This window comes from Miscanthus floridulus, chromosome 10 (assembly GCF_019320115.1).
Source record: "Miscanthus floridulus cultivar M001 chromosome 10, ASM1932011v1, whole genome shotgun sequence".
NCBI lineage: Eukaryota > Viridiplantae > Streptophyta > Magnoliopsida > Poales > Poaceae > Miscanthus > Miscanthus floridulus.
This window is the reverse complement of record NC_089589.1, coordinates 96,048,278-96,075,133: the sequence shown is the minus strand read 5'-3', so window position 1 is coordinate 96,075,133 and position 26,856 is coordinate 96,048,278. Positions and strand designations below refer to the sequence as shown.

Below are 26,856 nucleotides of genomic sequence, written 5' to 3'. Positions count from 1 at the left end.
GGTTAGGGCGTATGCCATCGTGACTGACGACGTTGCCAAGTAGTATGCCAGAAGGAACACCGAAGATGCACTTTTTTGGGTTTAATTTTCACTGGAATGTGTTAAGGGCTGCAAAGGTGCGTTCTAGGTTGTCAACAAGGGTATGTGCTTCCTTGGTTTTGACAACTATATCATCAACATAAGCTTCGACAAGGTCGTCTTTTATCTCTTCTTTGAGGCAGGCCTATATAGCGCGTTGGTAGGTAGCCCCGGCGTTCTTGAGCCCGAACGACATGGTCATGTAGCAGTAGGCGCCGAAAGGCATAATAAAAGATGTCTTGATCTGGTCATCCTTTTTTAGAGCGATCTAGTGATAACCAGAGTAGCAATCGAGAAAGGAAAGCAGCTCGCAACCGGCGGTTGAATCTATGACCTCGTCTATGCGAGGTAAACCGAAGGGGTCCTTAGGGCAGTGTTTGTTGAGATCAGTGTAATCAACGCACATTCTCCATTCATTATTCTTTTTGCATACAAGAACCGGGTTGGCTAACCACTCCGGGTGATACACTTCTTTGACAAATCTGGCTACCAAAAGCCATGTAACTTCTACCCTAATCGCCTCCTTTTTGTCGCGAGTGAACCATTGTAGCTTCTGCTTGATAGGTTTGGCCTTGCCGTTGACATTCAAGGAGTGCTTGATCAAGTTCCGAGGTACACCGAGCATGTCAGCAGGTTTCCATGCGAACACATCCGCGTTGCTCCTCAAGAACCTGACGAGCGCATCTTCCTATTTGGGATCCAGGTTAGCCCCGATAAGGGCTGTTTTGCGGGGATCGCCATCGACCAGCTGGATCACCTTGTGCTCCTTGGACTTGATGTTCTTGCGTGGAGCCTCGAGCTCTGGGATCTCTAGGTGGTCGGCGGAGGTCTTCTTGGCATCGAGCATGGTCTCGGCCATGCGAATAGAGAGGTCGTGAGCCTCTGCTATTTTGAAGCTATCGTCCTCGCAAGTATAAGCTATGTATACGTTGCCCCTGAGGGTTAGAACTCCTTTCTTGGTAGGCATCTTGAGCACCAGATACCTGTAATGAGGTATGGCCATGAACTTGGTGAGCGACGGTCGACCAAGAATAGCATGGTAGGTGCCGTCGAAGTTAGCGACCACAAAGTTGACGTAGTCAGTGCAGAAGTGGTCCAGGGTCCCGAATTGCACAGGTAGCGTGATTTGCCCAAGAGGTGTAGAGCTCTATCCGGGGAGAACACCCTAGAACTATGCCTCGTATGGCTTGAGAACCGCCTGGGTTATCTTTAGGGCGGGCAGACTATTCCTGAATAGTATATCGATGGAGCTACCGCCATTGATCAGCACTCTGTCGAACTGAACCTTGTTGATGCAAGGATCGAGGACCAGGGGAAAACATCCTGGCTTAGGTATTGCGGCCCATTAGTCCTTTCTGCTGAACGAGATCTCACGGTGAGACCATGGAGGGAGCCGCGGATCGGCGAGGAGGTTGTCGGTGTTGGCCACGTTCAAGCAAGCGCGAGCGAGCAGCTTGCGTTCTCGTTTGGTCTCGATGGACACTTTGCCTCTGATGATGGTGTGCACGCGATCGGTTGGCTTAACATACTTGTGACGGGGATCTGCGTCTTCATCGTCGTTGTCCTCGTTGCGCTGTTCCCCTACGTCGTTAGGCTTGTCGGATGTGTCCGAAGCCTGTTGACGTGTGTAGATAGACTTGAGAACGCGGCAATTCTCCATAGTATGATTTGACTTGGGATGGAGCTGGCAGGGCCCTTTCAATGCTTTAGCGTAGTCGTCTTCATAGTTACGACATCCGCCCCCTTTTTTACGGTATTGACCTCGCCGTCGTCTTCCTGAGCACGCTTGCCCCTGTAATCGTCATGGCGGTTATGCCGCTGATTACGTTGGTCACGGTGGTCGCGGGAGTCGTTGTGCTGGTTGCGGCGGTCAAAATTGTCGTTCCGACCACGGTTGCTACGGTAGTCGTCGCGGTGTGGGGGGTGGTCGGAGCGTGGAACCCTTGCTACTTCTTCGATAATTATCTTTTTAGCGTCATCGGCGTCCGCATATTTCTTAGCGGTGGCCAGGAGCGCTGTGACCGATTCAGGCCTCTTGCGCAGGAGCTTGTCCCTTAGGGCATCATGGAAGCGGAGGCCAATGATGAAAGCCTCGATTGCCTCGTTGTCGGAGATTGATGGGACCTTGATGCGCATCTCCGAGAAACGCCGGACGTACTCGCGTAGTGGCTCATCTTTTCGATCTCGAATCTGTTGCAGATCATATTTGTTGCCAGGTTGTTCGCAAGTAGCAATGAAGTTGTCGATGAAGGCTTGCTTGAGCTCTTGCCAAGAATCGAAGTAGTTCGCCGGCAAGCTGACCAGCCATTGGTGACCTGCATGGCCAACAACGACTGGGAAGTAGTTAGACATGACGTGCTCGTCAGCCATGGCTGATCTGCATGCGATTTTGTAGAGCATGACCCATAATTCGGGGTTTTCCTTGTCGTCGTACTTCTGAAGCTTCTTGAGCTTAAAGTTTTTGGGCCATATGACTTGGCAAAGGTGCGCAGTAAACTGCTTCAAACCCGGCGGGCCGTGAGCAGTGTCATATTCCATATGGTGATAACTTTCGTGGGATGCTCGATCATTGGCTCTCTGGTTGATGCGATCGCGCAGATCGCGTTCCCTGAGGTAGCGGCAGAGATCGTTATTGCCATCACGGCGATCCCGGTTGCCATCCTGATTAACCCTGCGACCGCGGCGATTATCACGGTTATCTCGGCGGTTGTCATCCTAAATGTCGTGGTGGTTGTCCTCCCGACGGCGGTTGTCGTCCCGACCACCATCGGGACCACCGTTTCCGCCTTGACGGTTGTCTGATGGGTCGTTGTTGCGCGAGCCACGTTGGTTGAGTGGTTGTGAGTGACTTGAGTATTGGCGGCTGTGGCTTGATTCGACTAAAATGGATGGAGGCCGGGCTTGATTCACCATCTCCGCGGTCTGAGCCATAGCAGCCGTCAGATAAGCTTGTATATCATCGTGAACTGCCTGGGTTTTGGGGGTGTTGGGTAGCCGTTGCATTGTCGCCATAGCGACGGCTACGTTGGCGCTTGGAGTCCTGAAGACTTGTTTGTCCCCCACCCTGTCGAAAGCATTGTTGAGGTCGTGTGGCTGGACCCTTATGCATCGTGCCTCCTCTTCTGCTTCAGCTTTGATTTGCCGGCGATTAAACCGGTTAATATTGCGTGCCTCGCGTGCAATCCTTTCTTGTTCTGTTTTGCCAACTGCTGGTGGTTCGTCATTGCTGACAACATTGATCAAACCCCCTCACCTTGGTGGGAAAGACGGGAATTGTAGGAACCCTGGGGCATGGTCTAGGATATCCAGATCGTATTCGACGCCTTCGTCGTCGTGATGCTGGAGCTCGGTGCGGACGGAGGCATTAGATGCGATGCTAGACGAGGAGCTGGAGTCACCCTCTTGGACCGTGTGGACGGATCCTTCTTGATAATCCTCAATCCGGATCATGTTGATGAAGTTGCTTGGCCTTGGCCGAGGCTGATGTACAAAACATAGATCCAGGCAGCGTCGTATGTTATATGCATAGTTGGAGGCAGCATTTCGCAGGCCGTAGGGCTGGGCCTGGTAGTTCTCCGTCGAGGCTTCATACTCGGAGAGTCGAAGACCCATCGCGGAGGTTGGCCGGCGACGAGCAGAGCGCCCTTTAGGAGTAGATATGACCACGAGATCTATACCAAGTTGTGCAGGACAACTGGCCCAAGCTAGTCAGGTAGATCTGTTGTGGGAAGCGATTACCTACTCATTAGGTTGACTTTGAATCATACTTACCAGAGCTAGGGTTTCAGCGAGTTTAGTGTCGACCCGATCGATGGAGTCGAGCAGGTCGGTGTTGTCGATCTGCTTCCCTTTGTAGCGGGGAAGCGGACGATGGGTTGTCGACGTGGCTGAAGATGATGCAGGCATGGTCGGAGCCAGATGTACCGTGGTCAGAGCCAGATCCATTATAGTCAGAGCTGTATCCACCATGGTCGAATCTGTATCCACCATGGTTAGAGCCGTGTCCACCGTGGTCAGAGCCGTAGCCGACGCAGGTGAAGCAGTGGTCGACGCAGATTGAATATGCGCTTCCTCCATGGTCATGGCGATGAAGTCGTTGGAGCCAGAGGTCCAAGTGATCTAGCCGACGGTGAACGTGAGGCCGTTCGGTGTTGCCACAGAGCCGGAGATGATGACCATCTTGTTTGCTTGGAGAGCAGTACGCACACCCCCTACCTGGCGCGCCACTGTCGATGAAATATGGTCGGCAGTCTACCTAGGGGTATGCCCAAGGTAGTAGATTGTCGGCAGATAGATGCGCAAGCCATAAACAAGACGGTGACGCAAGACATACACAAGGTTTTATCCAGGTTTGGCCACCAAGAAGGCATAATACCTACGTCCTGCGTCTGATTGTATTGCTGTATGTCAATGAGAGATGTTTTTTAGAGGGCTCCCCTGCCCGCATTATATAGTCCGGGGGCAGGGGTACAGATCTAGAAACTAATCCTAGTCAGTTATAATTGCCATAGGTGACCGGATAAGGATTCCTATTCTAACTGACCAAGATCTTGCTTGATCGCCAAATCTGTCTTGACTCCTTGCGCGGGACTCCGAACAGGTTGGTCGGGCCACACGTCGTCTTTTGGTGGATCGAACCCACTGATCCGGGCCGGCCTAATCTTAGCCATAAGGGTATAGGGGTTAATACCCCCACACTCTCCGTCTCAGATAAAATCCTAAAATCTAACTCGGCTTCCAAGTCATTGTACTCCAAAGCAAGCTCATTTTTAAATTTATTCAGCCTAGCTACCTCATTCAAAGCCCAACCCCTAACCATCCTACGAAGAGTCCTAATTTTAAATTGCCATTTATCTAAACTATTAGCCAGATTACAAGGAGTGTTCCAGGCTTTCTTGACAATATCAGAAAAACCAACCTGGTCAAGCCACCACTTTTCGAATCTAAAACGTTTCTTGCCAAAGAAAACATTAGAACTAGTATCCAAGACCAACGGGTTATGATCACTAGGAAATCTATCTAGACATCTAACAGATGCTAAAGGGAAGCCACTATCCCATTCAGTAGACACAAAAATTCTATCTATTTTGGCCATAACCAAATTATCTTGGTTATTAGTCCAAGTGTATTTTCTGTTAGATGCACTGAGTTCCAGCAAAGCCCACTATGCACCCAATCATTAAAAGCAATGGCCCATCTATAATTAATCCTAGCATTATTTTTGTCAGAAGCAAATCTAATTGGATTAAAATCACCACCTAAGATAATAGGCCCCTGCTAGGACTCCATAACAGAATGCAATTCCTTTATGAAAGATTCCTTCCCCTCATCATAAGGAGAACCATAAACTACTACTAATTTCCAGCTAAAACCTGTCTTTTTATCATATAACATAATGCTAATAGAGAAATGTAAAGTAGAAATTAAAGTAGCCGAAAACTTATCACTATTACTTCCAACCAGGATGCCACCAGCAGACTTTTTTGCAGGAAGATAAAACCACTCAAAAGGCATATTACCAGAAAGAGATCTAAGATAGCTAGGAGTAAAAGACTCCTTCTTAGTTTCCATGATCCCTACAAAATCAGCTCTTGTGCTCCTAATCCTATTAACTAAAGTAGGCAATCTTCCTATTTTGCCCAAACCTCTTATATTCCAAAAAAGACCTATCATTTCTTCTTCTTACTTTTCTTCCTATTAACTACTTTAGACCAGGCTTTTTCAATCTCAGCCTCTAAAACATTCAAGTCCTTATCTTTAAAAAACTTCCCATCAGAAGTTGTGGGATCTGAGTCCCTAACATCTTTTCCAGAAGAACTGTGACAACTAGAACCGATAGTCCTACTGCCAACAAAATTTTTTTCATTTCCTACAGAAAGACTACAACCTACATGATCATAAACATAACTCTGTTGACTTTCATCAGAAGTCATCATACCCTTTGAATATACTCTAATAGGGCAATCTACTTTACTACAAGCTGCATTAAAATTTTTATTTCTTTCTATCTCTAATTCCAGAACTTGATCAACTACTTTTTGCTTAGATAGTTCCTCAACTAGAACAGCCAGATCAATACTAGCAGCTATATCTAACCAAGAAGAAATTTGTTTTGAAACTTTTTTACCTTTTTCAAAATCCAGGTTGTTCTTCTTTTTTGAAGCTTGAGCTTTTTCCAGCATATTCATCCCATCCAGAGGAACTCATTTACTCTTCCTTTCTAGTTGCACAGGACCCCATCCCCTCTTCCTTGGTTTTGACTTAGCCACCCCATCATTTTTCCCTTGATTCACAGCTCCAAGGGCAACAATATCAGTATGTGGAAAATCAGAACTATCGACATTACCCTCCGTACTCATCTGATTCATTACAGACTGATCTGACTGATCCTTGCTATCAGCGTACCCATAAAGCCACTCAGAAGGCAAATTCAGACTCTCTTCTTCTGGTTTAAAAGTTTCACCAACATCCTAAATCCAAGCTTCGTCTCTATCCCCAATTTCCATATCCTTAAGGAGACTGATGCATGAAGATTCCATCGCCTCTCTATTAACACCATTATCTAGCATTTCCATAGCAAAGAGTTAACTAAGATCCCTTACTGTCTTACTTCCACTCGGCATAGACTGCTTAGTTTGCTTATCCCGAAGCTCATCTACTTTCTTCCCTTGGTTTGTAGAATTAGAAGCCTTGTCATTTTTAGGACTGGTAGGACCACCCACCTTCTCCTTCTCTTCATCTGATAACAGGTCATCCTCATCCATATCAGTATCACCATCACCACCATCTCCACCATCATCTCCATCTTTCCCAGTCTTCTCAGATATCTGCTCAAAGCCTTCTGCCTTAAAACTGATCACAAAGAGCTCATCCCGTGGCCGAGATAGGTGACGTCGAGGCCGGGTGCGCAGCAGACGGCGCGACAGACGGGGATTGTTCCGAGGCGGAAGAGGCGATCGGCTGATCACCAGAGGTTGGAGAAGCATTGTCTGATGCCGTGGAGGCCGGAGAAGCATCATTTGCTGTCTAGAGGACGACAACCTCTGTTGTCAGTCGATGAACAGTAGTTGGAGCCGGCGTGGACACATTGGGCGCGTTCCGAAAGGGGATGGTGTGCTCATCGAAAACGACGTGCCTAGAGGTGATGACACACCGGGTAGAGAGATCCAAACAGTGGTAACCGCGATGATCCGCGGGGTATCCCAAGAGGACGCAAGCGGATGATCAGGCGCTGAGTTTGTGTGTAGCTGTGGCTGCTTGATTAGGAAAACAGAAACAGCCAAAGACTCTGAGATGATCATAGGTTGGGGGAGCACCAAGCAAGCGTTGAAAAGGAGTAAGGGGCTCACTGGTTTGGCATGGGCAAAGATTAAGGAGGTGTGTTGCGGTGGACAGGGCTTCGACCCAGAAGGATGGAAGCATGTGCGCATGCAGGAGAAGGCTCCAAACGCAATCGTTCAGAGTGCGTAGTATGCGCTCAGCCTTGCCATTCTGAGAGGATGTGTATGGGCAAGATGGACGGAAGGCAACACCGTGAGCCACTAGATGGGTGCGGATGGTGTTGTTATCGAACTCTTTGCCATTGTCGGATTGAAAGGAGATGAGGGGTAGTTGAAACTGTGTCTGAACATAAGCATGGAAAGACAGCAGACAAGAAGCAACATCGGACTTGCAGGGCAATGGAAAAGTCCAAACATAGTGGGTGAAATCATCAATGAGAACAAGATTGTACTTGAAAGCAGGAAAACTTGACACAGGGGATGTCCATATATCAGCATGTACAATCTGAAATGGAACATAGCTAACTGAAACTGAAGAAGAAAATGGGAGCCTGACATGCGTCCCAAGCTGACAAGTAGAATAGATATGTGACGATGACTTAGATGAACTAAATTCTAGATGTTGCAGAGCCTAACGAAGGGTAAGCCGCAGATGCCACAGGTCACTACTGGGTGCGACAACAACATGAGTCTCCGGTGATGATGGCGCCAGGGGGTAGAGGTCACCGACGCTGTTACATCGGAGGATCACCATACGGGTGGGGAGATCCTTGATAGAAAAACCAAACGGGTCAAACTCTACTGAAACATTGTTGTCATGAGTGAGGGAGCGAACTAAAACGAGGTTTTTGACAAGTGAAGGAGAGACAAGAATATTGTTTAGGTGTAGAGGGGAGCGAGCCATGGCGATGGACGATGCTGCCCTGTGAGTGACAGGCAGGGTGGCACCGTTGCCGACGACGATAGGAGCAGATTGAGAGAAGAGATGAGAGGAGGAGAAGAGCTGCATCACGCCATGTGGGAGGAGTCGCCTGTGTCGAAGAACCACTCCGTGGCCTAGGGGCCGCCTGGTGGAACGCCGGAGTTCACTAGGGCGGCGAGCATGGCCTGGTGATTCTAGACGTCGTTGGAGGGTGGCACCGGCGGGGGAGCAGGTGCAGACATCTGGACTGACGGACCGGCGAAGAAAGCCTGCTGAGGAGGGGTACTGGGGCATGGACCGAGGACGCTGGAGCCAGGCACGCGGAAGGGCATGGACCAGGCCTGGACCAATGCGGTCCATGGGTTCAGCCCAGGTGTCCAAGCCGTTCCTAGAGCGCGAGGCAGCTGCCCAGAGCCGTACCGCCGTGGGGGCCGTAGCCGCGCCCACGGCCCTTCTTGCCACGTCCACGATTGGAGTCAGAACGTGGGGTGGTTGCGGTGGTGGGGGGCGTGGACCGCGAGCTGGAGCTGGAACCGCCATCGCCTTGGGAGCAGGGAGCGGAGCCGCAAGCGCTGCTGCTAGTTGCTACAAGAGCCTGGTGCTACGCCGCCTTGTCATGCTCGTGGTCATACTTCTCCTCCAACAGCAAGTATGAGCGAGCCGAGAGGAAGGTGTGGGGTGGGTTGTTGGTGGAGATGACCGAAACGGCGTGGCGGAACTTGGGGTTGAGGCCACGAAGCATGTTGATTACCTGGCTCGTCTCCTGGACAGGTTGCCCGAGGTCGTGCAGAGCATCGGCAAGCTGTTTGAGCCGACCGGTGCCTCTCTCGACTCTGGGGGGATAGATCTTTCTTTTTTTCCCACTAACTAGTAGCAATTCACATGTTTTATAATTACTAGCGAAATATACCCGTACGTTGCATGAACCTTCTCAAATTTTTATCACATCCTCCACATACGATATCATGACATCTCGACAAGTTTCATGATTTTCGGACTTCGTTTGCATTTTATAGAATTTAAAAACAATCCGTCCGCAAGTTCATGGTCATGTTTCATGAACAAGATGTTCAAAATTTTGGGTCCGTTCCTGGATACGGCCTCACACTACACTCAATACCATGAATATCATTTTTTGAATCATTAAATTCCATTATTCGATGCACGTGCAGTTCAAATTTGCATTTTCCAAAAAAAATCAATTAAATGAAATAAATTAACTAAATATAACAAACAGTTCAGGAAATGTACCAAATTTCGACATGTAGTACCAAGTACTATAAGAGGACTACAGAAAAAGTTTGGAGGTCAAAATACAAAAAAAAAAATTGGTTTGCCGAGTGTCATCTTTGACACTCGGCAAACATGCTCTTTGCCGAGTGCCAGCTGCCAGCCACTCGGCAAAGTGTTCCCTTTGCTGAGTGTCCGTGGGGACACTTGGCAAAGAGCATGCTAAATTTTTTTTAAAATGTTTGCCGAGTGCCTCTCCGCCCAGCACTCGGCAAAGTGGTATTTTAAAAAAAATGATGCAGTGTGGTTTAGGGTTTAGATTTCAAAAAAAAGGAAAACACGTTTGCCGAGTGCCCCGATCTGGCACTCGGCAAACTGGCAGCCCGAGTGCCAGATCGGGGCACTCGGCAAATGGCCCATCCACACTTAGACAAACCGGCCACCCAACTGTTACCTCCCTCCCTCCCACGCACGCTCACACGCGTGCCGTTGTCCCGCCCCGCCCCACGCCAGCCGGCCCACCGTAACGCCCCCGCCCCGCGCACGCCCCACCCGCTCACCCGCCGGCGCGCCTGCGCCGCTCCACCGCCCACGCACGGTGGCACGCCCCCGCCGGCGTGCCCCCACCGCCTTCGCCCGCCCCGCCCCGCCCCGCCAACACGCCCCTACCCGCCCCCACCTCGTCGATGCGCCCCACCGCTCCGCCGCCCGCGCACGGCGGCGCGCCCCCCACTGGCGTGCCCCCACCTCCTTCGCCCACCGGCCCGTCCACACCGGCGCGCCTCCGCCAGCCACCCTAGACACCGCAGCCCACCGGAGCCCGCCGCTCCAACCCCACGGCCCACGCCCCGGCCCACGGCAGCGCCGCCCCAGCCGTCCTCGGCACGCCCCCAACTGCCGCGGCCATCCTCTCCCCGTCCTCGGCATGCCTCGACCGACCCCGATGCCCCGACGCCCTCCCAGCCCCCAACACCATAGGTGAGTAGTAGAGTAGCAGTGGTAGTATGTTTTAGTAGAAGTAGAGTTCGGTAGAGTAGTAGTAGTAGGTGGTTGTGGTGGTGGTAGTAGTAGTACAGTAGGTGGTTGTGGTGGTAGTAGTAGTAATAGGTGGTGGTGGTGGTGGTGGTGGTTGTAGTAGTAGAAGAGTAGAGTGGCGGTGGTGGTGGTGGTTGTAGTAGTAGAAGAGCAGAGTGGCGGCGATAGTGGCGGTGGTGGTGGATGAATGTTACTTGGCAATGATATGTTGAATTGAATGCATATGTATATGTAGTTGTCGGCCATCGTGCCATATGTTTTTTTGTAGGTTTTGGATACCTCACCGTGCAGGGGAGGTTCTGCCGAAATTTTGAACTAAGATAGTATGTTGTTCTTTTTTTGCAGAGAAGAGCCGCCGTAGCCGAGCCGGAGTATCTCGGCGATCCCAATCGTCTTCCTCGCCGCTGCGGGTCTGCCTGCACCGCGTCGCCTCGCCACTACACCGACCCGCCATGGCCCCGCTAGCCTGACTCCACCGCCACCCTAGGTATAACCCCTCTTTCCGTATCATGGTCGTAGATCACGTAACACAGTTAGGCGTCTCCTGTTCGAAAGAGATACGGTTGGAGGTATGCAGATCTTTGCATATCTATGACCGTATCTGTTTTGGATTGTCCATGTTTTTTGAACAGCCCGCGAATGCGTAGATGGGTTAGTTTTCATGGTCTGTTCTGATCCGAGATAGAGTTTCAGCATCACCTCTCTATTGTTCTCTAGATACACACTCTCCCTGGCAAGACATGTATCTGGAGAACAGCAGGGAGGTGCTGCCAAAATTTTGTCTCAGATAGGAGTAGACCATGGAGACTAACCTCATCTATGCATCCACGGGTGGGATTAGGACCATCCTCACCTATTAGACAGTAGGAACACCATGTAGATGCAATTGATGGTTACTTTGCTCGGTGATATATATGTTAGAGGATAGATGACCATCAGTGGATGTACACGGGCCAGAGAAGTCAGACTGATTACACCAATGAATGGATGAACAAGACCAATGCTTTCTTGAACTGTGTATTTGGCAAGGCAGCTAAATCCCCGAGTCTAGTTTTATGTCCCTACAGCAAATGTGCAAACAGGAAAAGGGTAAACAAGGACAACATGGGTAAACATCTTTTGAAGAATGTTTTTATGCTAGACTATACCCGGTGGGTCCACCATGGTGAAGCCCATCGTATGAGAGAGGAGGTGGTGAGACCACATGTTGAGGCTTATGATGCTGATGCGGGGGTAGCAGACATGTTAGATGACGCTCACCAAGCACAGTTCGCTGAAGGATGTGAGGAGGAGATGGAGGTAGCCGCACAGGCATTCTATGACATGATGGACTTGACACAGAAACCCCTTCATGATCAGACAACGGTTTATCATCTGGATGCCATTGGACGCGCAATGGGTTGAAGTCCGAGTTAAACCTGAGTCGAGAAGGCTTCGATAAGATGTTGGCCATGATTGGCACCCTTCTTCCAGTGGGCCACGTTCTGCCAAAGAGCTTGTACGAGTCACAGAAACTCCTTTGTGCACTTAAGATGCCGTATGAGCAGATACATGCTTGTTCGAATGGCTGCGTCCTATTTAGGAAAGAACACAAGGATGCAAAGTACTGTCCAAAGTGTAAATCCTCCAGGTAGCTGGAGGTAGACTTTGGTGATGGCCAGAAGAGGCAGCTTACGATCCCCATGAAAATCCTACGGCACCTTTCATTCCTACCAAGGATCCAACGGCTATACATGACCGAGGAATCCATGAAACAGATGACATGGCACAAAAAGGGCAAACAATACAATGTTGGCAAGATTGTACATCCATCTGATGATGAAGCATGGACCCGCTTTGATGACAAACATCGTGAGAAAGCCGATGAGGCTCGTAATGTACGTGTTGCGCTGGCAACAGATGGGTTCAATCCTTATGGATTGATGTCGGCCCCATACACTTGTTGGCCCATGTTCATTATCCCCCTCAATCTTCCCCTGGTGTCTCCTTTCAACGACAGAATGTATTCTTGTCATTGATTATTCCTGGACACCTGGGGAGTAATATGGGAGTGTTCATGGAGCCTGTGATCGATGAATTGGTCCGTGCTTGGGAAGAAGGGGTATGGACATACGACCGAGCTACAAAGACAAGCTTCAAAATGCACGTTTGGTACCACTACTCCCTACATGACTTCTTGGCGTATGGGTTATTCTACGCCTGGTGTGTTCACATGAAGTTCTCATGCCCAATATGCAAGGAAGGTCTGAGGTTCATTTGGTTATAGAAGGGTGGCAAGTATTCGTCGTTCGACAAACATCGTCAATTCCTCCCTCTTGACCATCCATTCAGACAAGACATCAAGAACTTTACGAAAGGTGTCGTAGTGTCATACCCTACACCACGGATGATGACTGGTGCTGAGGTTCATGCTTAGATAGATGCTCTCATGGCCAATCAAGAAGGTGGTTTTGTGGGATATGGTGAGCAACATATGTTGACTCATAAGTCGGGCTTGACGAGGCCACTACAAAAAATCCTTCTTTTTATGACAAATTCCCTTATGACGGGTCCTATTTTTGTCATGTAATGTAATATAATGTGACGGAAAAATATTGGTCGTCATAATTTTATGAGCCCCAGTAGCATTTGTGATGACATCGTATATAGTGTCACAAAAAAGTAACAAATTTCGTCACTAAATGTTAGGCGCAAGGAGCCAGTTGACGACTTGTTTTTTGTGACGCCATATGCTAGTTTTATGTGACAGTTTGTCGATGTCACTTTATCATCTTTCAAAAAATGACCGGCCCCAACGTCAATATACCCCCTGAAGGTGGACCCTACCTCCTTGCTGTTGACCAATTTCATTTTTTCCATCTCCCCTGACCGAACTGAAGAAGGAGGCGAGCGGAGGGCGGTGAGCCTCTAGCGGTGCGGCAGGCGGCGAGCGGAGGGCGGCGAGCGGTGGTTGGCGTCTGTGCGGAGCATGGCTGTGGTTGAGCAGGCTCTGGGCGAAGTCGGCTCGCCCTCTCCCCAGGTAACAGCGAGGCAGTGGGCTGAGGCAGCACGAGATCCGCCGCTAGGACAGCCGGCGAGCGCAGATCACCAGTGAACGTCGCCACTGCCTCAGGTTGGTAGGTGGTGGCGCATGGTAGGCAGTGTCGCCATCAATCCCCTCCCCGTTCGCCTCCATTTGCTCGGTTGTGGCACCCTCATCCCCCTCCCCGTTCCTCTTTCTTCTGCTCATTGCTCTACTGTCAATCCAATGTGCAATTCCTAATCAATTTCTTGTGTATCAATTAGGGCTCATGTCTCAGGCGTCATCATCTACCACTTGCACTAGGCAGTCTAGCACAGCTAGGGTTGCCCTGCAACCCACACCCCTTGTTGTTGTTGCTGCAGCTCCTCTGCCCACGACCGTCGATCTAGAGACGCTGATTGATGATGTGAGCGGGTTGCCGTTGATTATGTGCCCAGATTGCAAGGATGTCAGGGTCTTTGCTGCCAATACCACGCAGTCTGGGTTGAACTTTGGAAAGAGATATTTCAAGTGCCCTAGGAAGAACTATCAAAATGTCAGTGTTATAATCATTTCAATCTTGTTTGAATGAGCATGCTTGAGAATGGTAGTGTTTTTAGCATTCAGTTGATGTAGTGTATTGATTTTAATTTCCCTGTTGTTTAAATTTGGATGCAGGGGACATGTGCTAGGTATTGGTTTGAGGAAGAATATGTGGTGTTCCTTCTTGATAATGGTTATCTACCATCAGCTGCTTCTACCATTGCACCAGCTTCGACAACTGAAGTTCCTGAGCTTGTTGGAAAAATTGATAGCTTAGAGCAGAGTCTGAACAAGGTGAAGGAAATGGTTGGCAAGAACAGGGAAGGCATGGGAAGCTGCATTTGTCTTGTCTGTGGTTGTCTGAATGTAACATTCCTGGTGCTGGCCATTCTTTTGGTTGTAATTGTAATGTTGAAGTAGGCAATGATGATGTAGCAGGACATGCTGTGAAGTGGGTTGGATATGTTTGCCACATTTGATATGCTTTTGGCTATGATGATGAAGTAGGCTAGCTAGGACATGTAGTGAACCTGCTGTCCAGGATGTATTTGTAGTTGGTATGAAAATATGGGCCTTCGTGCTCTTGGACTTCTCTTGTGTAACCTGTACATTTCTAATGTATGTTGGAAATAAAGATCCCTTTTGCTTATGATGATTTACTTGTGTGGAATGATTTTTTGGCAGCATGTCTGTAACTTCTAGGCTATACATTTTGTGACAGATTATGTACATTCCATGATAGATTATGGGCATTACATGACATTATCATGTGTCATGAAAACACAACAATCTGGGCACTATATATAACTTGCATCATGTGAATGAAGTCTGGGCACTATATATAACTTGCATCATGTGAATGAAATCTAGGCACTATAACTTCCATCCACTGAAAACAGAGTCATTGCATATAAGGTCTTACAATTTCATAATTCAGATATAAATGTAGTAGCATAATTCAAATACAACAATATCAATAATAGAAAAGTTCATGGTTCACAAATCTCCAGAAATGCAAAGGTCAGTCATCATCACTGTCTTCTCCTGAAGTATTGCCTTCTTCAGGACTATGGTACTCAAGGTAGGTTTCATCTTCATCTTCATCATCGCTGTATGTTTCATCACCTTGAGTTGTATGTTTTTGTCGACGGATGCTCTCGACGAGGTCTCTACTAACAGGGCTGCCTAGTTCATTATCCATGCGCAACAAATCCATATCAGGATGAATGTCTCCCACTGCACCATCTCTTGATGAAGTATGCTCCTCTTGGTATGCCTCCTGACATCTCATCTGTACTTGTTCATGGATTGGTTGGTTTGTGTCGGTCTCTTCAACATCAAATATATGTCGGTGGCCAAATTCTTGTACCACTCGCCAACATGGACCTAACTTTGTATCTTCCAAGAAAAATACTTGTGAAGCATCAGTGGCTATAATGAAAGGATCATTCTTATACCATCGGCCTTGTCTATTTATGCTCTTGAAGTAACCATCATCTTTCAGCTGGTATGTCTTTCCCTCTAGATTGTACCATTCACACCGTAATAAGATAACAGTTCTATGCCCTTTGATGTTCTTACTGTAACTCAACTCAATAATGTCTGTGATTGTCCCATAGAAGTCAATTGTGTCACCACCGTGAGTACCTGCAGTTTTGATGGTGGAGTTCTGTGTCTTCTTGTCTTCGTCACGAGCCATAGTGTGGTACCGTACCCCATTGATTATGCAGGCTATGTATGAACGCACTCACGGATCCGGCCGACATGCTAGTGAGTACAGGTCTTCATCAACATGTGTTGTGCCTTCATATTTCAATTTCATAATCTGCAGGTTGTAAACATACAAAATTATTGAGTTTCAGAGTGTATTGTATCATAAATTATTAAGTCATGTTGTAGAAGCTGCGCACACATGATTCTCAAACCATGCAGCGAATTGTGTTGACATCATTTTTTCAACATCATTGACCTCTTGTTGTTCTAATTCCGCCCTATACATGTTGCAAAGGAAGAAGATAGTTAGTCTTTTTGTGACACTTGTTTTGAATAAAGATGGCTCAAATGAAATTACAGCAATTACTCACTCTTTGTATTCATCAACCTCTTCGCAGTTATTTAGAACAAACCAAACCATGGAGTCATAGTCTTTGTCTTCATAATGAAGTTTTGAAGCACCCAACAGGTTAACACCATGACCAAAAATAGAGTAACCATTGGGTGAGATGTTCTTTTCTCCATCCAAGTATCTTTCAGGCCTAGTGAACCTATTAATAATATCACTAAAATATGTTGAGCACTGGTCATACACTCATAGGCAGTGTATGCCTCTGCAATAGAACCTTCAGGTCTTGCTTTATTGCGGACGAAACGCTTAAAGGTGCCCAATCTTCTCTCAATGGGGTACATCCATCCATACTGCACCGGTCCCCTAAGGAGTGCCTCATCAGGTAAGTGAACTGCTAGGTGAACCATAACATCGAAGAATGCAGGAGGATAAATTTTCTCTAGCTTGCAAAGGATAAGCACAATATCTTCCTTCATTTGTTTTAGTGCATCAACCTTTAGAGTTTTTGAGCAAAGTTGTCTAAAAAACCTACCCAACTCAGCAATTACTTCATATATGTCTTTTCGCACCAAACCACGAAGGCCAGCTGGTAAAATACGCTGCAGTAGTATATGACAGTCATGTGTTTTCAGCCCATGCATTGATCCTCCTCCCTCCATATTGACACATCTTGATATATTGGAGGCATAGCCATCTGGAAACTTAACATTGCTCACAAATTGCAAGAACTTCTTCTTTGCTTTCGGTGTTAGAACGTAACAAGCTCTTGGCTTTGAGGATGCAGCACCAGTGTCATCTAACAAATGAAGCTCTTTTCTTATACCTCTTTCTTCCAAATCTACTCTAGCAGCAATTGTGTCCTTTGTCTTATTCGGAATATTAAGTAGAGTTGACAAAATGTTTTCACATATGTTTTTCTCTATGTGCATAACATCAAGGTTGTACTGTAGCTTCAATTTTGACCAGTATGGCAAATCATGCAAGCTAACCTTCAGATGCCATACTGGTTCTCCACCATGGCGTCGTTTTCTTGATTTTGGCTTATCTGGATTCTTGCCAGGAACATAGCAAACTTCATCCAACCTTGCCATAACCTCATCTGCACTAAATTTCCTTGGCTGCTCCCTATTTTCATGGTGGCCATTGAAAGATCTATTTTTCCTCCACGGATGGTTGTTTGGGAGGAAACGTCTATGGCCTATGAATCCAATTTTGTTGGTCAGACATTCAGAGCATGGATTCTCATCACAGTGCACACATGCGAAGTAACCCTTAGTGCTTCTGCCTGACATGGTACCTAATGCAGGGTAGTCATGGATTCCCCACAGAATCGCTGCACGCAAACTGAAGTCTTTGCCTTCATATGCATCATAAGTAGGGACACCATTCCAAAGAGTTAGCATGTCTGCTATCAAAGGCTGCATGAACACATGGAAATCTTTGCCCGGTGATTTTTTTGCCAGGAATTAGTAAAGCAAGCATGTAATTGGATTGGTCCATACACATCCATGGTGGAAAATTGTATGGAACCACTATCACTGGCCAGATGCTATATGAATTGGTCATCTGACCAAATGGGTTAAATCCATCAGTAGCAATGGCAAGCCTCAAACTGCGAGGATCATCTGCAAAAGACTTGAAAGTATCATCAAATTCTTTCCAAGCTTCTCCATCAGCAGGATGTCTCATTTCATTCTCAACTGCTACCCTCTTTTCCTTGTGCCATCTTGCATATTGTGCCCACTGCTTTGAGATAAAAAGCCTTTGGAGGCGTGGAATTATTGGAAAGTAACGGAGGACCTTGTGAGGAACTTTCTTTTTGCCCTCCTTGTTCACTTTCCATCTTGTGAAGCCACAAATTGGGCAATGATCATCCTCTTCATGGTCTTTCCAAAATAAGGCACAGTCATACTTGCACACATGAATAGAAACATAACCAAAACCAAGCTTCCGAAGTAGAGCTTTCATTTCATTATAGGACTTAGGGAGGCCGGTCACATTTTTGAATGATGTTGAAAGCAACTCAAGCATTGCATCAAACCCAGAATTTGTTATCCGATTGTACACTTTTATATGCAGCATTTTAATAATGAAACTTAGCCTAGACTCCTCGGTGCAACCTGGATAAAGTTCATGCTTTGCCTCTTCCATGATTTGCTTATATAAGTTGGCACCGACGCCATGGCTTGCTACGGTGTACAGATCTTGAATCAAACCCTGAACTCCCCGTTCACTATCATCTAATATGACATCTTTAGCTTGTCCTTCATCATCAAGTGGAGCCTGGTCATTTCCATCCCATGACATATCTTCAGGTACAACAGGGAGTTCTCCATCTTGTACAACATCATTATCTCCCTCTCCATGGTGAATCCAACTTGTGTACATTTTAGAAATACCATTGATTTCTATATGCTCTTGTACCTCAGCTTGACTTTTATCTCTTTGGTTCAGGCATTTGCGGCATGGGCACTTGATTTCCTCATGAGGCCTATATCTAGCTCTGACATGTGCCATGAACTGTTCAACACCATCCATATAGGTGGGAGTAAATGGCGCACTATTACAAACCCAGCTCCTATCCATCTGGACAATGTAAGTGCCAAGAATTTAAAAATCATGATGTGGACAAATTATGTTTATGCTTCATATATGTTGAAAAATCAACCTTGAACAATGGCTGCCGAGCCAGTGGCAAGCAGATGGGCTGGGCTGTGAGGCTTCAGCATCTCCTCTGGCCAGCCGGAGATGCACCAGCTGTGGTGGCCGGCGAGGCTTCAGCAGCTCCTCTGGCCGGTGAGGCTGCAGCAGCTGCTCTGGTCGGCTTGGCTGCAGCAAGCACACGGTCGAGGAGCAGCCGACCGGCGACACGCTAGGACCTGAGAGGAGCAGGCATCTAGGCGAGGGAGCAGTCGAGGTCAGCGCACTGGGACCTAAGAGGAGGAGTAGCTTCACGCGGTCGCCCCCTAGCGCACGCTCATTGAGCCCCAGCGAGGAGCACGTGGGGTACGGTGTCGCCGGCGAGGAGCAGGTGGGATAGGGGTCACCGGCTATGAAGCAGGTGGGGGTGGTCGGCGAGGAGCAGGTGGCCAGATGTGGCCGGCCTCAACACATTTGTGTCTTAGTGGAGCAAACTTTCTATAACAGGTGGGGCCTTCATGGTATTTAGGCCTTCATTGTGCAAAGCTCATTTCTTTTTTTGATCTTTGGCAAAAAATTGTAACTAGTATTACTCCCACATACATGCTCCAAATTTGATGTTTTTTTTTCTAAAATTTTCTAAAATCATGATGTATCCATTAGTTGCATTGAGTTTGGTCATATTTGAATGTAACAAAAATTGAACACTAACAACTTTGAATTTCCAAAAAGTGACAAAAACAAACCACATTTAGACACTAAAAAATATTTCAAATGAAAAAGTCATGAATACAAAAATTGAACAACTTTTAGATGTTGATAAGAGAGATAAGTAGAATTTGAGAACAAAGTTTTAATCACTTTGTCATATGAAAAAATGGTCTATACAAAATTTTTAGATGTTGATGAGTTGTTCAACTTTTGTATTCATGACTTTGTCATTTGGAATTACTTAGTACCTCAAATTTGAGTTTCAAGTTTAAAATTTTCCAAATTCAAAGTTTGAACTCTCTAAACAAAGTCAACTGAAAAAATGTCAGAAATACAAATGGTAGATCTCGATGCGCTGAACAACTTTGTTTCTTACCATTTTTCCAGTTCGAATCATTTAGTACCCCAAAAATGTATTTGATTTTGTAATAATACTGTTTCTATGACTGACATAGGGGCCCCACCGCGCCAGGACAGAACAATGCAAGTGCTGCATTCTGCCACCGACACAGCGGACCCACCGCGTTAGACCAAAATTGGCTACCTCCACCGCCCGCTCTCCTGCGCGTTGGCTGTGACCACAGTCCACTCCCGCGTCAGACCAAAATTTCCCCTCCTACCTTATCCTCTTGGGCACCACAGTCCACTCCCCTCCATCCCCACACCGCCGCACCGCCGCCTACCAAGCCACCACACCGCCGCCCATCCCCTCCATCCCCGGCCAAGATCTACTCCTCCTCGCGCATACCATGGCCTCCTCCTCCCTCCCCGAAACCTAACGGCACCCCGCCGCCACCCCGACGCCGTCAGCGCCGACGCTGGATCCATTCCCGGACTCCGTCAGCGCCGACGTCGGAGGCCGGAACCACCCCGATGCCGGAGGCCAGATCCGTAGCTCACGCTGCCCCAACGACATCCATGGCTCATAGGGCGCCCGTCCACCACAGGGCGTGTGCTTACCGCTGCGGCTCCGCGCCACGTCGTCTGCCTCGCCGGCTACATGCTGACACTTGGTGAGCCCGCTTGTAGCATCCTTGATACTTTGCCTTCTTTTTACTATTTAACAGAGTACTGATGTGTTAGTTATTTCTTCAACTCCTTTTACAGAAACTAAATCTAGTTTCTGCTCTTTCTATGTTTCATCGTACTAAGTAATAGAGGAAATGACAAAAACCAGTTATGAGCAGAAGAGGGATGAGAATGTAAAGCATGTTCAGGAAGTTTTTAAGTCTTTCGGTATTCCAATCTTAGCTCAGTCTATTAGAGAAGTTATATCAAAAAACGAAAAGGGCAGGGGGAATTCAGAATCTGACAATCCAGAATCTGACATTGAATATGACCCCTCCTCTGATGTTGATAAACAATCTGACACTGATGATGGCTATGACGATGACCTGAATAATGAGGTCAATACTGAGGTGAGATGCATTACTAGGCCAACTAACAAGTTTATGGTATATCTATTTCAAACATATAGTTCATTGTACTTAATTATGCTACTTGACACTTCTTTGTTCATTACTAAGATGCATGTTTCTCTTGGCAGGTAGGAGCGATGGTTCCAGGAACTCGCCCTCAGAAGAAGCAAAAGGCAGCAACAATGGTGGCTGCCAACCAGCAAGAATTGCGGACGCCAATAAAACTCACTAGGCAAAGTGCAGCCATGCCTTCGCCTGGAGGCCGTCCACCACCTAGGATAAGAAATCCCTTGCCTCCTAAGAACACTTCCAAAGCCAACCCTAAACCTATTGCCATCTCTAGTGCCAACCAACTGCAAGGCCACCTCACACCAAACACTAGCAACACCACAGAGACTACTAGCACAGTGCCTAGTAATCCAACTAAGACCACAAACAATCCAGCCATGTCTTCGCCTGGTGCTAACCCTGAGCATACTAGGACCAGTCCAGCCATGTCTATGCCTGCTGCAAAGCCAATGCCTAGTCCTCCTAGATTCACCAGGCAAAGTGCAGCCATGTCTTCGCCTGGTGCTAACCCTAAGCATACTCCTAGACCCACTATTACCATGTCTCAGTCGAGGCAAATGACTCCCGCAACTAGTATTAACCAGCCAATCCCTACAGACACCTCGCCAGGTGGCCAGAGCTCTAGGCAAAGCAATGACATCAATGAGTCAGCTGAGCAATTTGATGCTGCTAATTCAGAGGGTAATACATGTGAAGGAGAACCAAGTGATGACTTAGTTCTAGGTAAACAATACATACTGCCAAGCATTTGTTTCTCCAATCATTATCTACAATTGTTACTGCTTTAATAACACATTTTGATCAATATTTGCTAATGCAGTGCGCCAAAAGAATGTCCGCAAGAAAACCATGGGTCATGGCTTAGAGAAGATGATAAATAGAGGAAAGAAGTTGGCTATCCAGGTGGCTGAAGGGAAGAAAAGACCTGATGTACCACTTCAGGCAGCGAAGCTGGCATCAGAAACTGGTGTTGCCCTGAGAGACAACCTGCCTATCTTAACATCTTGGAAGCTATATCAAAAAGATGCGGGACCGGCACAAATAACAAAAGTGCTTGAGAAAGTGGCGGTAAGATAGCTATTTCACTCCAAATACTTCCTTTCATTACTCCACTACCATGTCAAAAATTGTGTCTAATATCTCATATGTGTGACTGCAGTCAAGGTTGGATGTGGATATTAAGAACGAGGGACCAAGCAAAGCTGCATGCACTGATATCATCAAGAAGGGAGTAAGGCAGCAGAGGTATCACCTGAAAACGAAGTACTTCGACCCTACACTCACAATGGAACAGCTCTTGGCCAAACAGCCTCCACCAAAGATGAAGAAAGAGGAGTGGGTAAAGCTGGTAGAGTACTGGTGTGACCCAAAGAATAAGGTCCATGCCTGAATTATCTCCTTTTGTTATTATGCAATGCAACCTGTGCATGTGAATGACAACTCTTTATTGCATTTGTGGTGCAGGAAAAATCTGCTAAGAATAAAGTTAACCGAGGCCAAGTGCAGCTGCACCAAAAGACTGGAGCTAGGTCATATATTTCCCATCGATACAGCCTGGTACAGATACTATGTCTTTTGTATAATTAGCTTGAAAGATGGGACATTTGTAGCTTAGTAATTACCATGTGCTTGTGGACTATCAAGTTAGCACTTATTCCACTTATTTCTGAGATGAGCTCTAATTTTGTATTTGTTTGTGGCTTTGGCCCTTTGATTTCTGAGATGAGCTCTGATTTTGTAGTTGATTGTGGCTTTGGCCCTATGATTTCTGAGATGAGCTCCCATGTTCATAATATTTGCGCTGTGCTGAGTGAGCTATAATCAGTAGGTGTTTATGCTCCTAATCTCTTAAGTTGACCATTTCAAACTAAAATCTGCAATACAAATTGTTATGTCATCAGAGATGCTCATCAACAGTAGTAGTAGGTGTTGATTAGGCCAAGTTATTCTTCTTGATCTGTCCAGGTTGGATTGATGCATAATCCTGAGTTGTTTTTCTCCAACTGTCAGAAATTAGTTGACTGTTAGTGATTGTATTTGTTGTTGGCATAAAAAATCTAGAGGCAAATACTTAGGCAAAAACTAGTATGATGTCTAGTGCATACATATTTTGGCATCTTGGTGTTTGGCATGTACATATAATTCATGGCTACTCTTATATCTTCTGCTTTTAACATGCTGCAGAGGCCTAAGTACAACAACATGGAACCATATGCTGTTGATTTCTTTGGGGAGTGCATGACTAGTCGCCAAAGTGGTCGTACTCCTCTTGTAGATGAAATATATGTAAGTTCCTAAATGATTGGATACATCTACTGTACTCAAGTAAATGCCTGCTTCTGTACTGTTCTATGGCCTTGTTATTAACTGCATTCATTTTATGTAGGAACAAATGGTGGCAGAGAAGGAAAGAGAGCCAGAAGAAGGAGAAGCACAAAAGTCTCCCTCCACTATTGTTGCTGAAAGTCTCAGCCACATCAGCCATTCATCCACCTTTCTTCCGAACATTGGTGTCCCTAGACTGTCGAAGACTGGCCAAGCCTCATCGACAGCAGCACAAGCACGCCTTCAAGCTGAGTTTGAGGCAAGACTTCAAGCTGAAAGAGATGAAGCTGCTAGGAAGCAGGAAGAATTGCAAGCAGGCCGCACTCCAAGAAAACCAAAGTTTGCTGCGCCAGACTCAAGAGGAAGTGAAGGGGATGAATACCAAGTTTGAAGAGACTAATGCACTGCTGCGAGCTGTCCTCAAACTTCAGAAAGATTGAGGTAGGTATGAATGCAGTTTCGTAGGATGAGGCTTTTGCCTATGTTATTGCTACCTAGCTAGAACTTACTCTGTGTGGTTGGAACTTTGTCAGTCCAATGTGCTATCTATTTATCTATTATGTTGGTGACCTGAAACTATGTGGTGGAACAAGTGTGCTGGAACAATGTGTGGTAACCTACAACCAGAAACTTATATGTATGCATGTTTGTGGATGATAACAATGTGTGGCTAGAACAAGTGTGTATGATTTATGACCTATGATGTCAATCATGTGGATGATGGCTTCAGTGCATTCTGTGGATGATGGATTGGATGATATATGTGTATTATGCTTTTGTGAGATGTGATGAAAGATCTGTGTCGTCACTGAATATGCATGCCACGCTCGTCATGAATGAAGACAACTTGTGACACCATACAGTCGTCTCAAATTGCATCAAACTACCATCCAAAACAAGACGAAATATAGTTGTCACAAAATATAAAATTGTATATATGACGCTATTGTGGCGTCGCAAAAACCCATCCAAACATGTCTTCCACCGAATCATTTGTGACGTCGCGTACATAAAGTGACGCGTTGACTATCCAATATGTGACGAGCGCAGCCGTCATAAAAGATAACTAATATGTGACGCTGGAAACACACCATCATAAAAGGTAACCACATTTTGTGACGGTTCTCCATGGTATCGTCACGAGGTACATTATGTGACGGTCGTTATATGACGATCGGCGTGACGCTGCCTTTTCGTCATAAGATGCTTTTTATGACAAATTATGTACTTACCGTGATAATTTGCCTTTGTCATACAAAGCCCAAATTTTTGTAGTGCGGCTGACTCGGGACCAGTACCTTGAGGTAGATAAAGAACATTAATATTGATTCATTTTGAGATTAAGTTGGTTTAATTTGATCTTTTTATATGTCAAATACTTGATGATGTGTAGATGTGTCCCTGGTGGTGCTCCTCGTATCCCGAGTGCTGGGAGATGATCGTGGACAAGTGGTCCACGCCCGAGTGGGCCGAGACGCACGATGTTGCCCAGGAGCGGCGTTTGTAGATGCAAGGTCCAGCACACCATCAAGGCAACCGCAACCTCACCGGATACAAACAATTATGGGTACGTGAATTCATTTATCTATTCTGACGCTCAATTATGCCTGATTTCTAATCATCTTGCTGTCTTTCTCGCAGTCGGAGGCACATGGTGGTCAGCAATGCTCCGACTTCTAGGCATGGTGTATGTCCCACAAGGGCAAGGCGATGTCCGGTGTCTCCTACAACCCGAAGGACCCGCCCGAGGCGTACACCAACCCAAGCATCCACACCCGCATCAGTGAGTACACATCGGCGGCAAGGTCAATCCATGGGCCAGAGTACGACCCGAGCACCGAGGACTTTGATGCAGAGATCGTCATGAGGATGGGTGGAGGCAAGAAGCATGGGTGGTACTGGCTTGGTGACGGCATCATCGACTCGACCTCTACTCCCTCTCTCTCCTAGATCCGAGCACGGAGCACGAGCGCAAGCCCGGCCATACGGCCACGGCCAAGCGCTTCACAGCAACGGGTCGACGCACTCGAGGTTATTCCTATTTTACTCATCGTACATTGATCTTTACACACCTTAATTAGCTTTGCATTACTGAAACATTGGAGTGAAATATTGCAGGCCCCGCTAGAAGAAGAAGCAAGGCAACGTCAGGACCTGGTGGCTTAGCTGCAGTCCGAGCGGGCCACGCGAGAGGCCCAGGCGCAGAGGATGGCAGAAATGATGCAGTTCATGCAGACTCTTGGGCAACATACGGGTCTAGCTGTGCCACCTGGGCTGTTCGCTCCACCTCCGACTCCTGCAGCTGCAGCTACTCCTGTGAGTTTTCGCTTGTGCTTTGCTTGTATGACCTAGATTAGCTATCCAAGTAATCTTGTCTAACGCATGCAATCTCTTCTCCTTTGTGCAACCTCAGTTGGAGGGTTCAAATAATCCAGCTCATGCGCCTCTGACTGATCCAGTTTTTCCTTCACCAGGCACTCAGTTTCCACCTTGGTGATGAGTAGCATTAGTTGTATTTGCATTTGTTGTTCACTTGGTGATGGATTTCTGATATACTTGTTATGCACTAGTGGTATATTTGGATAACTGTGATATATGTGATAGATGTTTGGATTGATGTATGTGATATATGCGATATATTGTGATGAATGTGATATATGCGATGGATGGATAAATATGTGATGTATGTTTGGATGGATGTGAGATATTTGTGATAATTTGTGTTTGTCGTGATAGAATGTAAAAAATGAATAAAAAACTAGTTTTGTTCAGTTTGCCGAGTGCAATGGTCACTGCACTTGGCAAAGCTGAAAAAAGGGACGCCAACCCGTTTCCCAGCTTTGCCGAGTGCCATGACCATGGCACTCGGCAAAGAATTGTTTAAAAATAAATAAAAAACTTTGCCGAGTGCCACCCATCCGGCACTCGGCAAAGAATTTTTTTAAAAATAATAATAAAAAACTTTGCCAAGAGCCACCCGTCCGGCGCTCGGCAAAGAAATTTAAAAAAAATAAAAAACTTTGCCGAGTGCCATCCCGGGCGGCGCTCGGCAAAGAATTTAAAAAAATAAAAATAAAAAACTTTGCTAAGTGCCAGCCCGGGCGGCGCTCGGCAAAGAATTTAAAAAAAATAAAAAACTTTGCCAAGTGTCGTCCGGGTTGGCACTCGGCAAAGCTGTCGTCATCGATTCCTGCGCCATGACGGCTCATTTTCTTTGCCGAGTGCTGTCTCGACACTCGGCAAAAGCTTTGCCGAGTGCTCGACAAATGGCTCTCGGCAAAGGCTGCTTTGCCGGCCATTTTTTTCCCGAGTGGCCTTTGCCGAGTGCGGCACTCGGCACAAAGGCTTTGCCGAGTGCCGCGGGCACTCGGCAAAGCGCCTGAATCCAGTAGTGATGGAGATATTTACCGTAGCGTAATAGTAAACCACTTAGTAAGGAGTTAATATAATCTTATAAACTAATATAGTAATTATCGTAAGTCAAAGTGGTTACATAATAAGTTATTTTGTGGACAGCTACAGGATAGTAGTTATATATA

The 26,856-nt window shown here is 46.8% G+C and overlaps 2 pseudogenes; one reads left to right on the top strand and one right to left on the bottom strand.

Moving 5' to 3' along the window:
- The first annotated feature begins 11,184 nt into the window (after positions 1 to 11,184).
- LOC136489080 (uncharacterized) lies at positions 11,185 to 25,821 on the top strand (annotated as a pseudogene).
- On the bottom strand, positions 15,111 to 18,692 carry LOC136487230 (uncharacterized; annotated as a pseudogene).
- Positions 25,822 to 26,856: the final 1,035 nt, after the last annotated feature.